Raw genomic sequence first — 14,728 nt, 5'->3', positions numbered from 1 at the left:
TCCCAGCGCTATTACATAGGAATCAACTTGCTGATCAGAGATACAATGATGCTGATGACGAAACTGTAGGTAATGAATATTTATCGTTGTTAAAGTCACAATGGTGTATTTACTTTTGCCTAATAATTCACTGCGACTAACGAAGCATTTGAGTTCTGTATTTTTTTTTTCATTTCCCTCTTGCGCGTACAGCATTATACTAACTGACGATATTCAAGCTGTTGACAATGTGATCAGTCGGAAACGCTGCGCTCTTATTATCATCTAACTGATAAAAATACCAAAATTTCGGGTTTCAGCTTTTTCCTATACGGTTCCAACACGAACGGTGAAATACACCATAGTGACCCATCGAGACTGCTGATTGAAATATAACACATATCATATTATGCGGCAAACATTTATGAAACTTACCCTTAGAAAAATTTATGAATGATTGTGCTGATAAACATCTCACGTTATTTGATTTTCAAACAGCTGAGCAAAACTGAACGTGCACAGACATTTCTCTCTTTACTTATTTATATCATCAATAAACTGACATACAATATTTTTAGCGCAACGCAGTCTGACTTTCAATAATCCCTACAAAATAATGGCCCTGACTAACAATAACCTATAACTTTCATGAATCACTTACCTCACAAAAATCTTCGTTACCCGAGCGCCACTGCTGCCAGCTTAAAAGAGTTCACAAGTCATAATATATATATATCAGTTCATGACATCCAGTCTTACAAATTTACTGTCTCTGATGAACACACGTCCATATCATCCGCTCTCAAAACTCCGCCATCTCTCTCCCCACACCCACCACTGCTGGCGGCTCACCTCCAACTGCGCAACGCTACGCGCTGTTAACAGCCTACTGCCCAACACTACAATGGCAAATTCCAACAATGCAAACCAGCCACAGACTGAACACAGCACAGTCAGTGATTTTCATATAGAGCGCTACATGGCGTTACCAACATAAAAACCTAAACAGCCCACTTACACATTTTTATTGAAAGAGCTGCTGTAGCGGTTCTTTACGATGTCATCTAGGCCAAATGTATATTTCGAATAAATAGCTACAATACTCAATAGTGTCAACAAAAAATGGTTCAAATGGCTCTGAGCACTATGGGAGTCAACTGCTGTGGTCATTAGTCCCCTAGAACTTAGAACTACTTAAACCTAACTAACCTAAGGACATCACACACACCCATGCCCGAGGCAGGATTCGAACCTGCGACCGTAGCAGCAGCGCGGCTCCGGACTGGTGGCCGAGCAACTGGCTCGTCACAATACGCCAGTCGCTACTCTTGATGAACTGTGGTATCGTGTTGAAGCTGCATAGGCAGCTGTACCTGTACACGCCATTCAAGCTGTGTTTGACTCAATCATTGCAGAAGGGAGAACCGATAGAGGTACTCAAGGTACCCTCCGCCACACACCGTCAGGTGGCTTGCGGAGTATGGATGTAGATGGATGTAGATGTAGAGCGCCTAGAACCGCACGGCCACCGCGGCCGGCTAGTGTCAACAGAGCAAAGGCCACTGGAGCTTATGGGATACCAATACAAATCAACTTAGAGTATAAGAAAGAACCTGGTCCTCTTCTAGCTGCAGTATACCGTAGGTATCTGGAGGAAAGAAGCATTAATAAGACTAGGAAAAGCACAGGTTACACCGGTTTTCAAAAGGAGTCATCAGACTGACGGACAAAACTACAGACCTATATCGCTGATATTGGTCTCTTGCAGAATTTTGGAACACTTGTTCTACTCACGTATTATGACATTTCTCGTGGCCGGAAATCTCTTTAGCTTATCAACACGGTTTCGGAAAACAGCGACCGGGTGAAACACAGCTCCCCATGTAATTCTTAAAGCTTTCCCGGCGAGGCGTTGTCATGTTGATAAACCGGTTTTCTGCCGGTTATTCGCGGCTTTCCTGCACGATATTTCAACCTCGTGACTCGTTGTCATCTTCAGGTGCTGTCTTGTACTGATTCCAGTGTGCAACGAGCCTGATATTTATGCCTACGTTGTGCTAGGCGTTCCCTCTGCGGTCCGCGCCGCGTCGTGGCCCTCTGTCTGTGGTGTGCGCCGACCAATAGCAAAGGTTGTAGCGTTTCCTTCTGGCTGCAGCTGTTCCGAACGCTGTGCGTGTACTTTTTGGTTATTATCTGTTGACAGTATAGCTGAATTAAGCTCTGAATGGCTTCCAATCTGTGCTAGACGTTTTATTTTCCGATTGTCGTCATTTGAGCCCTTCTGTGAGTTAGTATGTTTTTTTCTTGCACCAGTATGATGTTTTATGTCCATTCCCAGCCGAAAAGTAACTAGTATTTTGTTTCACTACATGGACGATGAAGGACCTAGCACCTCACGACTCCAGAAAGAAATAAATGTAATGGAAGTAAAAATGTGATGGAAGTAGTAATGCATCAATATTTTAGCTGCTGCACAAGATTCAGTGATGTAACACGCTACTATTTTGCGTCTCAACGACCTGTAACTGAGAATACTGTTTGCATATGTGCAGTCCGCTACCCTGCAGCTGAGAGAGGCACTAAATAATTAGCAGAGCTCAGAGACAGTTGATAAAAAAAAAGGTATGCAGTTTTGACCAACAAGCCTTGGAATTTTAGTTAAAATTGCCACTTATGTCAAAAGATTACCTGAGTAATGGTCGTCTGTTACATTCCCTATCGATACTTCCTTTTTTCACTTGACCATATCCACTTCGATGTCTTTCCAAAACTTTTTCAGAAATTGGGTATATATTGGCTGTATCTTTCTTAGTTTTATGAAGGTGTTTCATTATTTTTAAGCAGCTGTTTAATTTTCATGTTGGTCATCCTCGATATTACTAATAAAACTAATCCACGATTGATCTTTAGCTTTTCTTGCAACTGTTTCTTTCTAGTTTCTTTTTGTGTTATTGTTCTGTGACCTTTTTAATACGTCTAAATTTCGACCTGCGTGTATGCACTTAAAACTGCTGCACGTGAGTCAAATGATTTTGGGGATGCCTAGGCCAGAGACGGATTTTGATGACAGGGTGTTCTGAATCAAACAGAATGTGAATAAAGACGCAAGACATTCTACATGCAAGATCTGCACACAAAAGCTCATGAAAACGGCACGACATAGTCTTCAATTAACTGATGCGATTGCAAGGCTTTCCGCAGGTCATGTTACTATTTTTATTCTTTGCAGAGCTGCTTCATTTTTAACATTTTTCAACAACCACAAATTTTAGATGCTTCCAGTTAGTCCTCCTCCTGATTTTCAGTGTCCGCACTTCGCTTTCTTAGAATACTAAGAACTACTTCCTTTTTTCCATATCGTTTCCTAATAGTAATAGGGCACTACTCGTCAAGAAGGTTCCTCCTATCATTCAGCGCTTTTGTCAAAATCTAACCAGCTTGATGGGTAACCTGTTAGCTCCACATCAACCTCCTCTGCCCTTTTTAACACACTTCACGACATTTTCTTGCCGTAGTACATGGCTTCGGTGTACTTCTGTCATTTGTATGACCGTTGTTGTATTTGTACATCATGCTAATCTCAATCCAATTGTCTTACAGTATTGACTGTATTTCTGGTTGGTAATGTTCTTACGACTTCTTCACCTAACTCTCAGCTCGACCACTGCCTGACTCACCAATCCTCCGTCGCCGCTGCCACTCAGCACCTGAGTTGTCCTGTCCTGTCCTGTCGTAGTTATTTCCTTATTAATTCCATTCCAATACTACTGAACGACTCTCTGCAAATTTTACATATACCTTTGGCCATTGCCTCAGAGAATTTCTACTGCATCTCGTTACTTGAACAATTTTCAATGTTGTGTTTAACTGTCCACTACTTTTCCTGTAATTCTGTTGCTAGTCTGAATCTTATATCTGGTCTACTACGGCCGTCGTCAGTTACTTTCTACTTTTAGTTCCTCGTTTCTTAATGTAATTCCTTTAGGTTTACTTGATGTAATTACACTCCACTACCCTTGATTCACTTTTCTGAAATCCAACAGCCTCTTTTCAGGATACTACCATTCTGTTCGACTGATATTCCAAGTTAATGGCCGTCTCTGAGAGAATGACAGATTCAACGGCAACCTAAGAGTTTTGTACCTGCTTCCTGAGTGTTATTTATGTTCCAAACGTCTCTTTGATTTCCATTACTGCTTGCTCATATAACAGTGTCTCCCTCTCTTCTCAACTATTATTTTCCTTTCATGTGCTTTGACTCTTACAACCGCAGTCTGGTTTCTGTACACGTTGTAGTTACACTTTTGCTTCCCGTTTGTATCTCTGCTATCTTCAACATTTCAAATAATATATTACATTCAGCATTTTCAAAGCATTTCTCTGAATCTACAGACCGTTCGCTCTATTATTTAAGACAATAATTCGAGTCAGTACGGCCTTTTGTATTACTGTTTCTCTCCAGAAATCAAACTGCTCTTCATTGACGTCAGCTCCTACCAAATATTACCACTATAAGATAAAATATGTACCGTTCCTCACACGTGAATAATAAGAAATATCTAAAGCCATGTGGAGAGCTGTCGCTCGTATCTAAATAGTTTAATAGTATTTAGTTCTGTATGTATTCTCGTTGTACACACATCAAAAAATTTTTGCATCACCTCCGTTCCGAGAGTTCCGGAACCTGTACAAAAAACTGGAAAAGAGACCAACATAAACACCATTTCCGCCCTTTTTATTGCTTATGAGAACCATACATTGCATATTGTACCACCACACAGGGAGACTTCCAGAGGTGGTGGTCCAGACTGGTGTACACACCGGTACCTCTAATACCCAGTAGCACGTCCTTTTGCATTGATGCATGCCTCTGTTTGTCGTGGCAAACTGTCCTCAAGTTTATCAAGGCACTGTTGATCCAGATTGTCCCAGTCCTCAACGGCGATTACGTGTAGATCTCCCAGAGTGGTTGGTGAGTCACGTCGTCCACAAACAGCTCTTTTCAGTTTGTCCCAGGCATGTTCGATAGGATTCATGTCTGGAGAACATGCTGGCCACTCTAGCCGAGTGATGTCGTTATCTTGAAGAAAGTCATTCACAAGATGTGCAAGATGTAGGCGCGAATTGTCGTTCCTGAAGACGAACGCCTCGATAATATGCTGCCGATATGGTTGCACTCTCGGTCGGAGGATATCATTCAGCCGTCATGGCGCCTTCAATGACCACCAGCGGCATAGATCGGCCCCACATAATGCCACCGCAAAACAGCAGGAAACCTCCACCTTGCTGCACCCGCTGAATGGTGTGTCTGAGGCGTTCAGCCTGACCGGGTTGCCTCCAAACACGTCTCCGACGATTGTCTGGCTGAAGGCATGTGCGTCACTCATCGGTGAAGATAACTTGATGCCAATCCTGAGCGGTTCATTCGGCATGTTTTTGGGCCCATCTGTACCGCGCTGCCTGGTGTCGTGGTTGCAAAGATCTACCACGCCATAGTCGTAGGGAGTGAAATTCCGCATAATGCAGCCTAATTGCGCACTGTTTGAGTCGTAACACGACGTCCTTTGGCTGCAAGAAAAGAATTATTCAGCATGGTGAGGTTGCTTTCTGGGCTCTTCCGAGCCATAATCCGTAAGTAGCGGTCATCCATTGCAGTAGTAGCCTTTGGGCAGCCCGAGCGAGGCATGTCATCGACAGTTCCTGTCTCTCTGTATCTCCTCCATGTCCGAACAACATCGCTTTGGTTCACTCCGAGACGCCTGGACACTTCCTTGGTTGAGGGCCCTTCCTGGCACAAAGTAACAATGCGGACGCGATCGAGCCGCGGCATTGACCGTCTAGGCATGGTTGAAGTACTGGCCACACGAGCCGTGTACCTCCTTCCTGGTGTAATGACTGGAACTGATAGACTGTCAGACCCCCTCCGTCTAATAGGCGTTGCTCATGCATGGTTGTTTACATCTCTGAGCCGCTTTAGTGACATCTCTGAAAACTCAAAGGGACTGTGTCTGTGATACAATATCCACAGTCAACGTCTAGCTTCAGGAGTTCTGGGAACTGGGTAGATGCAAACCTTTTTTGATGTTTGTACAAAGCCGTACTATACTGGTATGTACTTGATGTAACTCAAGTCGTTTCCTATCATAACAGAGCCAACACCTGTCATACCATTTAATGATTATTATATTATAGCCTCTACCCGTCTGATTAGAAATCTCCATTTTACTTCACAAGTTCCTATGTAGTATAACTGGATCTTGCTCAGGAGATATCTCCGTCAGTGAATCTGACGACGGCTACATTTCTGATCGCCGAAGTATTGTACCCGTTGGATAACATGAATTGTCAGTACACCAGAGGAATGAGGAATGCTTGATGAAATTGCTAGGTAATTTGAAAATACATAAGATGTGAAATTTAGTACTCACACCTGCCATCTTATGACTCCAACCCGGTCTGACATCAATTCTAACTAAAGTTGCTTGATGGATGCGGGTACGATACTCCATGTTGCTTCCAGTCTACGTTAGACTTCACCAGTGGGAGGCACGGGCGAATGGCGGCTTGCTGGCAATCTCTCGGCAACCCCTTTTTTTTATGGGTGAGGAGCGTGAGGAATGTGCAGGCCAAGGAGACGGTTCACCACTGCCCATACCATGGAAGTCAAGAACCAGGGCAACATCGCGATCTGGCGACATCTTCGTAAGATGTTAGACCACAGAGGCATCTAATACAGGATACAGCCATCGGCCGTAACACATCAAAACTGTAATGATAGCTGCCTAATTTAGGCTGCTACGAGAACCAGAGACAATAATTATAATTTCGTGTAAATCACTGCTCAGGAGCATGTCTTTCAATTCGACGTCACTTTGCTGACTTGCATGTAACTACAGTTATAGAGCCGAGGAAAGTGGCTCTATAGTTTCAAGTGTAAACCTAATCTCAGTCGTTCCTGCTGCCTCCTTACGTTGTTGGCTCAAATGGCTCTGAGCACTATGGGACTCAACATATGAGGTCATTAGTCCCCTAGACTTAGAAATACTTAAACCTAACAAACCTAAGGACATCACACACATCCATGACCGAGGCAGGATTCGAACCTGCGACCGTAGCAGTAGCGAGGTTCCAGACTGAAGCGCCTAGAGCCGCTCGGCCACACTGGCCGGCCCTTACGTTGTTGAAAAGTGAGGGCTTCATTAGAGGCAGACTGAAGATATCTATGGTCCAGACAGAGATTCGATCTCGAGATCCCTCAGTATCTAGGCTCGCTCTTTACCACTGGACCACCAGGCCCTACAACCAAATGTGATCGGGCTGCACGGGTAATACGTTCGATCATCCCAGCTACTGAGTCTGAACGATGATGACAAATGGAAACTAGCAACGTTCATTGTCCTCGGAATTTTTTCACATGCCTGCATCAGCCATGATATCGTACGTAGGACCAGGATTCTATCTAACAAGACGAGGTGCTGCCCCACCTGTGTCCAGTGTGGCCGTGGAGCACACCACTGCTCTTGCAAGAAAGAAATCTGCAACAATGGTCGCCGTGACGACAGTCCACGATTCACCAGATTTCGTCTCACTCTCCATGTGGATAGCTGTCTCGCAGCAGACAAGCCCATTTGTTACGGTATGATCCCGTACTGCAGTCAAACCACACGTCAGTCCTCTCAGACGCTACACGCATGGGGCCGTTGCTCTCCAGCAGCGCATTGACTGTGGCCCTCCTGAACTCATCGATTCCATAGTCACATGAGAGTCGTTGGATTGCGATCGACACTAGGGATGGTATCACAGAACGAGAAGCTGGAACGATCCTGCTGCTGTCGAATTCCGACGTAGATGTGGACATAGAAGTTTCTCCTTCGTAGAACAGATATAACACGATCTTCTCAAAAACCGCCACCTTAACTTCAGGATGAGAAACCGGCGGCATAATCTTTCTGTATGTACGGAATTAAATGGTGCGATCGTCACCTGCTTGGCCTAGCGGTTCTAGGCGCTACAGTCTGGAACCGCGCGACGGCTACGGTCGCAGGTTCGAATCCTGCCTCGGGCATGGATGTGTGTCATGAGACTTCCTGGCAGATTAAAACTGTGTGCCGGGCCGAGGCTCGAATTCTGGACCTTTTGCCTTTCGCGTGCAATTGCTCTACCAACTGAGCTACCAAACCACGACTCACGCCCTGTCCTCACAGCTTTACTTCTGCCAGTAACTCGTCTCCTACCTTCCAAACTTTACAGAAGCTCTCCTGCCAACCTTGCAGAACTAGCACTCCTGAAAGAAAGCATATTGCGGAGACATGGCTTAGTCACAGCCTGGGGGATGTTTCTAGAATGAAATTTTCACTCTACAGCGGAGTGTGCGCTGATATGCTCAGTTGGTAGAGCACTTGCCCGCGAAAGGAAAAAGGTCCCGAGTTCGAGTCTCGGCCCGGCACACAGCTTTAATCTGCCAGGAAGTTTCATATCAGCGCACACTCCGCTGAAGAGTGAAAATTTCATTCTGGAAACATCCCCCAGGCTGTGGCAAAGCCATATCTCCGCAATATCCTTTCTTTCAGTAGTGCTCGTTCTGCAAGGTTCGCAGGAGAGCTTCTGTAAAATTTGGAAGGTAGGAGACGATGTACTGGCAGAAGTAAAGCTGTAAGGACGGGGCGTGAGTCGTGTTTGGGTAGCTCAGTTCGTAGAGCACTTGCCCGCGAAAGGCAAAGTTCCCGGGTTCGAGTCTCGGCCCGGCACACAGTTTTAATCTGCCAGGAAGTTTGACATCAGCGCGCACACCGCTGTAGATTGAAAATTTCATTCTGGATGTGTGTGATGTCCTTAGGGTAGTTAGGTTTAAGTAGTTCTGTTGACCTCAGAAGTTAATTCCTATAGTGCTCAGTACTATTTGAACCATTTTGCGCTAACTGCAGTGTACGGAGCTCCAAGAATGCTGATGAGCTGTATTCCCGAGCATGTTCTACACTTTTTGCCAATTAGACGTTCGCTGCATGCCGCCTTCAGAGTGTTGGAGTTCTGATGCCCAGTACTATCGTCGTGCCAACGAAACAGTTGCCGCTTTTTAAAGTACTGACCAGTCTACCCACTGCAGTGCACGCATCCTGCTGAGCGCGTACGGCGGGTGGCTGAGTGGCGGGGGAGTCGGGGCCGTGTTAGCAGGCAGAGCAGAGGCGGGCGGCCGCCGCGCCTGGGAATTGTTTTAAAGCAGAGTTAGCGGCCGGTGGAACTCAAAGTCCCGCTAATCCGCAGCCTCTGGCAGCGCGGCGCCAGCCAGCCAGGGCAGAATGGGGCGGGGATTTGGGGCGCGCCACGCGGCGGCTTTCTGCGCCTCTCTCCCGCGCAGCGCCTGCCGCCTGCTCACGTGTCATCGGCTGCGGCTCGGCTGCCGTGCTGAGCGCTACTGTGAACTGCGGAATCCCATTCTGTTGGCTTCAGAATAACTCCAGACACCCAAACGTTTCGCAGCGCGTCAATTTCCAAGCTGCCTCCATGCACGCCCGTACAGTTTTCGTCATCCTTTATGCTGTTTCCATAACCGAGAGTTGGCGTCACTGACGGCACCAATTCATCGTCACACTTATTGTTCAATTGGCTGTGTATCCGGCGTTGCTCGGATACGTGTTTATTGTTATGTTCTGTCGGTCCACCTCCTTCTTTCCCGTCTCTTCCCCCCCCCTCTCTCCTTCTCTCTCTCTCTCTCTCTCTCTCTCTCTCTCACTGTTTCCTATATCCCCCACTATCTGCCCATCTCTTCCCACTCCTCTCTCTGTCCATCTCTTCCACCCCTTTATCTCAGTCAACTTGATCCTCCTTCCTCTGTCCATCTGCTCCTATACCCTCTACCACTCTCCTCCTCCCCTCTTTAATTCCACCTCCTCCTCTCCCCCTCTCTGTCCATTTCCTCACCCTCTCTCTCTGTCCAGCTCCCACCTCTCCCTAATTATCTCCTACCCTTTCCTTTCTGTGTTCATCTCCTACTCTCCCTTCTGACTGTCGTTGTCCTCTTCTTCCCTTTGTATGCCCACTTCCTCCTCCACTTACTGTCATCCCCTCCTGCCCCCTCTCTCTGCTTATCTGTTCCTGCCACTGTCGCTCTCCATCTCCCCCTTTTTACTTTCTCTTTCCGTCTCAACCTCCCCACTCTCTCCGTCCATTTTACCCTCCCCTATCACAGTCAATCTCTTCTCCCCTTTTTTTCTCTACGTCATAACGCTCACCTCAATAGGAGGTTGGTGGTTCTGAAGCAGACAGCATTTCTTTCAACACTGCAATTGATATGTATACCAAATTTGAGTGAAATACTTCCAGAGGTTGAGGATGAGGTTTTTACCCTTGCCTTTGTCAGCATACGCACAAGTCAAATTTATTTCACATTTATTTAACACATTTCACTCCTACTTGTACACATCTTTCGCCTCTATGTCTAGCGAATTTAACCCTATACTTTCGATTTCAGACAGCTGAATGTTTATGACGTCATATCCCCGGAACTACGTGCTGTACAGTGACATAATTTTGTTGGTACACCTAGTGTTATAGGTGTCTACTGTCTGTGAAAGTGTTGTGAATAGAGTTAGTAGTAAAGAAGCAACAAATGGAAACTTCATGCTTCACGCGACGGCTCTACTGCATTAACAGCGAAAATATCATAAGGGATAAACGTTTGTCCTTTCATATTTTTCGGGCGTCGTCAGCGACAAAAGGTTTCTTCGAGATTTTGCATTATGTGTAGAATAAGTCGCATCCCTAAATGCTCCCATTTTCAAATACTGGATGACTAAATTATCGGTTTTCGTGTGTCGTGGGTTTCACCGCGTTTTCATCGCCACCCCCACCTCTTTGATAAGTGGGTGGTTCTTACTCTCACCGTGATCATATGTCGACGCTAAGTACTACGTGTATCACGTTTGACTGAAATCGGTCCAGTGGGGTAGGAGCAGAAATGGATCATACATAAGTAAATACACCGATTTTTACAACTGATATGGATATGATGCTAGAAAGAATTTTAAATTCTTAATTTCCATAAATGAAAGAGGAAGCTCCTGATATTTCTACCTCATAAATACTTAGGCTCAAAAATATTCTTCGCTTGGGAAGAGAAGGAGAGGATCATTGAAATTTGCCCATTGTGCTTCTGTGACGCCGGGAATACCCCTGCAGTAGTTGTTATCTACAATTTTTAATTTCTAAGAACGAGAGTATACAACATAACACTTATCTCTGATTTTAGTAAAGCCTTTTTCTGATAAATATCCCATAAATGAAATTTCTTGGCAGGTATAAACGAGAAGGTGGCACAAAAAGTTTCTCATGGTGGCTCCTAAGGGACATCACTTAAAAGCTGTGCAAAACCGCCTGTAGTGTTCATTAAGGCTTAATTTCATCAAGGAAGACAGTCCACAACTTTCTTCCAATCTGCCATATCTAGCTGATCCCATACACTGGTGATTATATTTAGTGGATCTACGTAATGACAGGAACATTGCATACATTTCTGCCGCTGTTCCCAATACCTCCTGGCATTTGCTATTGAATTAAAATCCGGTGATCTAGCTGGTCGGTCTAGATGTGTGGGAGTGCCGAACTGTTCATCAAATCAGGAACGCATGCGTGTTATGCCATAGCTTACCTATCACTAACATATAGAAGAAAGGGTAACACTTTGTCACCGAGAATGCTGAAATGCCTGACTTTCACGGTGACCCGAACAAATTTACTAGTGTCATGGTACGTAAAACAAATTCCAAACGTCAGGTAACCAACCGCCTCAGGCGTTGACAGCACCCTCCACGAACTGCCCACCGAAGGCCCGATGGGCCGTCGACGCCTCGCATAATCTGGAAACTGACACAACTGTGAGTCATCCGACTGCACTATATGCTTCCAAGCCATTACAGTCCAGTATCTGTGCAGTTTCGCCCCGTGAAGAACTGTAGCCCTGTTGTTGCTGTTGGCAGAAGCGCTTTGTCAGTTATCCGTCTCCAAAGGTCCACTGCATCCCGCTCCCCTCGTGAGCTCGTCGGAACACGATTGATCCCTTCTACCATTTTGTCACATCAACACGTCGATCCATTTCAAGGCAATGAATCCGCACAACGGACCGGCACTTCCACTCATTTTCACTGCAATGATTTACGCCAGTGATGGACGGTGACGTGACCGATTGGTACAACTTTCGCACCTCCAACGCCGCTCCAAAGCGACCATCGTGCTCTTTCAAGTGAGTGAGTAACAGTTGGCCCAGTAAGGTTGTAACTCGACCTGCTACAACGGCTGCAAAAGCAAGACATAGGAAGGCTGAGAAGATGTCCTATGCGCCGATTCACTAACGTAATCCAAGGAAGGGTTGGCTTAAGACTTACAGTAAAGGGTGGATAAGATCGACCAGCCATAAGCGGCACCAGTCGTACTACTCGTCGTCTGTAACAGCTTTCCGCAGACTCGTGTCTATACAGAGAAATTGCATTCAAAAATTGCTAGGTGCTGGGGCTAGCAGTGTATTTAACACCAACTTCTTCGAGAATCTTCATGTATAAAGGATGCTCAAAGCCCCCCCCCCCCCTATTCTGACTCCGACTTTTGCTGTTGCACATGGATTAAAAAGAAACGCGAACTGACTGTAATCGACCCTGCAAGTGGAGTAGAAAAGAGTTTGGCACCTGCAATGCAATAATTTAATTTGATAAATAAGTTAAAAAAAGGAAAGTTTCATTAACGTAGTGAGAAATGAAAGGGTTGCTCTACCGATTAACAGAATGAAAGTTCTGTCCAAAATAACAATATGATTTATTATTACTAAACTCAAAATAATAAAACACGTGAAACATTTACAATACATCAAATTGGCTCAAATTGGGTACTCAAATAAATGCTGTGAAGGTGAAGTTGTCCCTAAACTAGATTGTGACATTTATGACGAAGTGGTATGTGGAGCCAATTCCTTGCAACTCAAATCTTAAGAGAAACACACAGCCAACCCAACATTAATTGCTGCTACAGTAGTGAGAACTCAGACAATGAACATCCAAGACAGAACGAAGTTAGAAAAGACGAACAGGCGAGCACTGCTGAGCTCTGATTATCGCCTAGCAAAAATGCCTGCTTTGCCGGTGCTGCGGACGTACATTACCAAGCTGTCTTCTTAGCTGCAAGGACACGATCTGGCGTACTGGAAGCGATGGCTGGTAGCTTCGACGTCCCGTCGTGGTGATGATAAGTCGCGAGTATAGCCCGAAACAAATTGTCCTGGTCTGGTTGTTCCAGACTAAAGACTTCTTATCAATACAAATGCGCCTCTGAGGGAGACGAAGAAGTCTCCCCGCACAATCACTGACGGTACAGTGATTGATTTTCACAAGCGAAGTCACACAGTAACTCCGATACAGTCAACTTGAGCCAAAACTGCCCAAGACAGACAACATAGGCCGCTTGTACGCAGAACGCTCAATTGCCAACTGTACTCGGAAAGTTACGTTGAAGTCGAAACTTCAGCAACTTCGTTAAACTCAAATAAAAGTATATTAGACAGCCAACGGAAGGCAGGCTGTCCAGAGCAGCGAGAGCTCAGTCTTGTAACCTACTCCTACCGAAAGGCGAGAGCCGACGACTACAAGAGCACTCGTACCGACTGAACACAGAACATTCCCGCCCCCACGACAGTGGCCGTGGATAAACGTTCCTATCAGCAACTCGAAAACCGACTGAAAATTCCACTCTATTGCCGAAGCACTACCATTCCACCAATGGAGATTCTTGGCGCCAATTTCTGCGCCGGTTTTGTTACGTCACGGAGCTATGCCCTGAGCAAGCCAATCGCAGTTACGATTTTGCAGAAAACTCGGGAATTTGCCCGCCAAGACTGCATGGGTACACAGGTCATTCCCACGCCTCGCTGGTAGCCCCCCAGAAAGTGTTTTCGCTAAGTTCCTGCGAAGTAACGAAACCTCTAGCCCAGTCGCTCCTTCAGGCCCTTGTGGGCATGTCTCCGCCGCTATAATGGCAATGTCGGCGTCTGGAAAGCATTCACTAGACTCCCTCACACCCGTCGGATTAACCCTCTCAAGATCAGCATAGCCCGCCTGTCACCGGACCACCCGGGTGACGAGAGACGCTGCGTGGGAAGTCCGCGTGTGAAGGAATAGCAACTTTTCACTGCATGCAATTAGAGAGGAAAATCGAATTACTCAGAGTAAGATAGAAATATGAGAGGGGGGCTTCTGCTACCTCTCAAAATAAATAAATAAAAGTACAGATAAGAAACCACACACCTAGACGGAATTACGCAAATTGGTCACAAACTGATGTTCATACAGGTATCACAGGAAAAAAACAAAATTGTAAACTTTCATTGCCAGATGGATGAATGCGCGACGCTTCAGAGCAGTCAATCCTGCCGCTTGTAACGATAGTAAACAGGGGACATACGGATAAAATATTTCGAATTTCATTCCACGTACTCAGGTAACCATGCCTCATAGAAAGGAGCGTGAACAATGTAAGCAGATGTCAGAGTTTGAGACAGCGCCTGTAGTTGGGCTGACAGAAGCTGGTTGGAGTAATAGGACAATCACTCGACATTTGAAGAAGAGCGGATGTCACCCTTCAACGGAGTTGGCAGGAGTAGATCAACCATGGCCGAATCAGTGTCTAGAAGGAAGCAGTCGAGCTAGAGGACGACAGAACATGAGGACTGAGCAGTCGTCAGAGAGACACTCAAAGCCCCGGATTCATTATT

The 14,728-nt window shown here is 45.7% G+C and overlaps 1 protein-coding gene across 1 annotated transcript in view; it reads left to right on the top strand.

The window, feature by feature from the left end:
* The window catches only part of LOC126190988 (lachesin-like), a 979,391-nt gene that overhangs the window by 375,333 nt on the left and 589,330 nt on the right, over positions 1-14,728 (top strand). The gene's annotated exons all lie outside the window — the stretch shown is intronic.

The sequence above is a fragment of the Schistocerca cancellata genome, chromosome 6 (assembly GCF_023864275.1).
Source record: "Schistocerca cancellata isolate TAMUIC-IGC-003103 chromosome 6, iqSchCanc2.1, whole genome shotgun sequence".
Lineage (NCBI taxonomy): Eukaryota > Metazoa > Arthropoda > Insecta > Orthoptera > Acrididae > Schistocerca > Schistocerca cancellata.
This window is presented reverse-complemented; position numbering and strand designations above follow the sequence as displayed.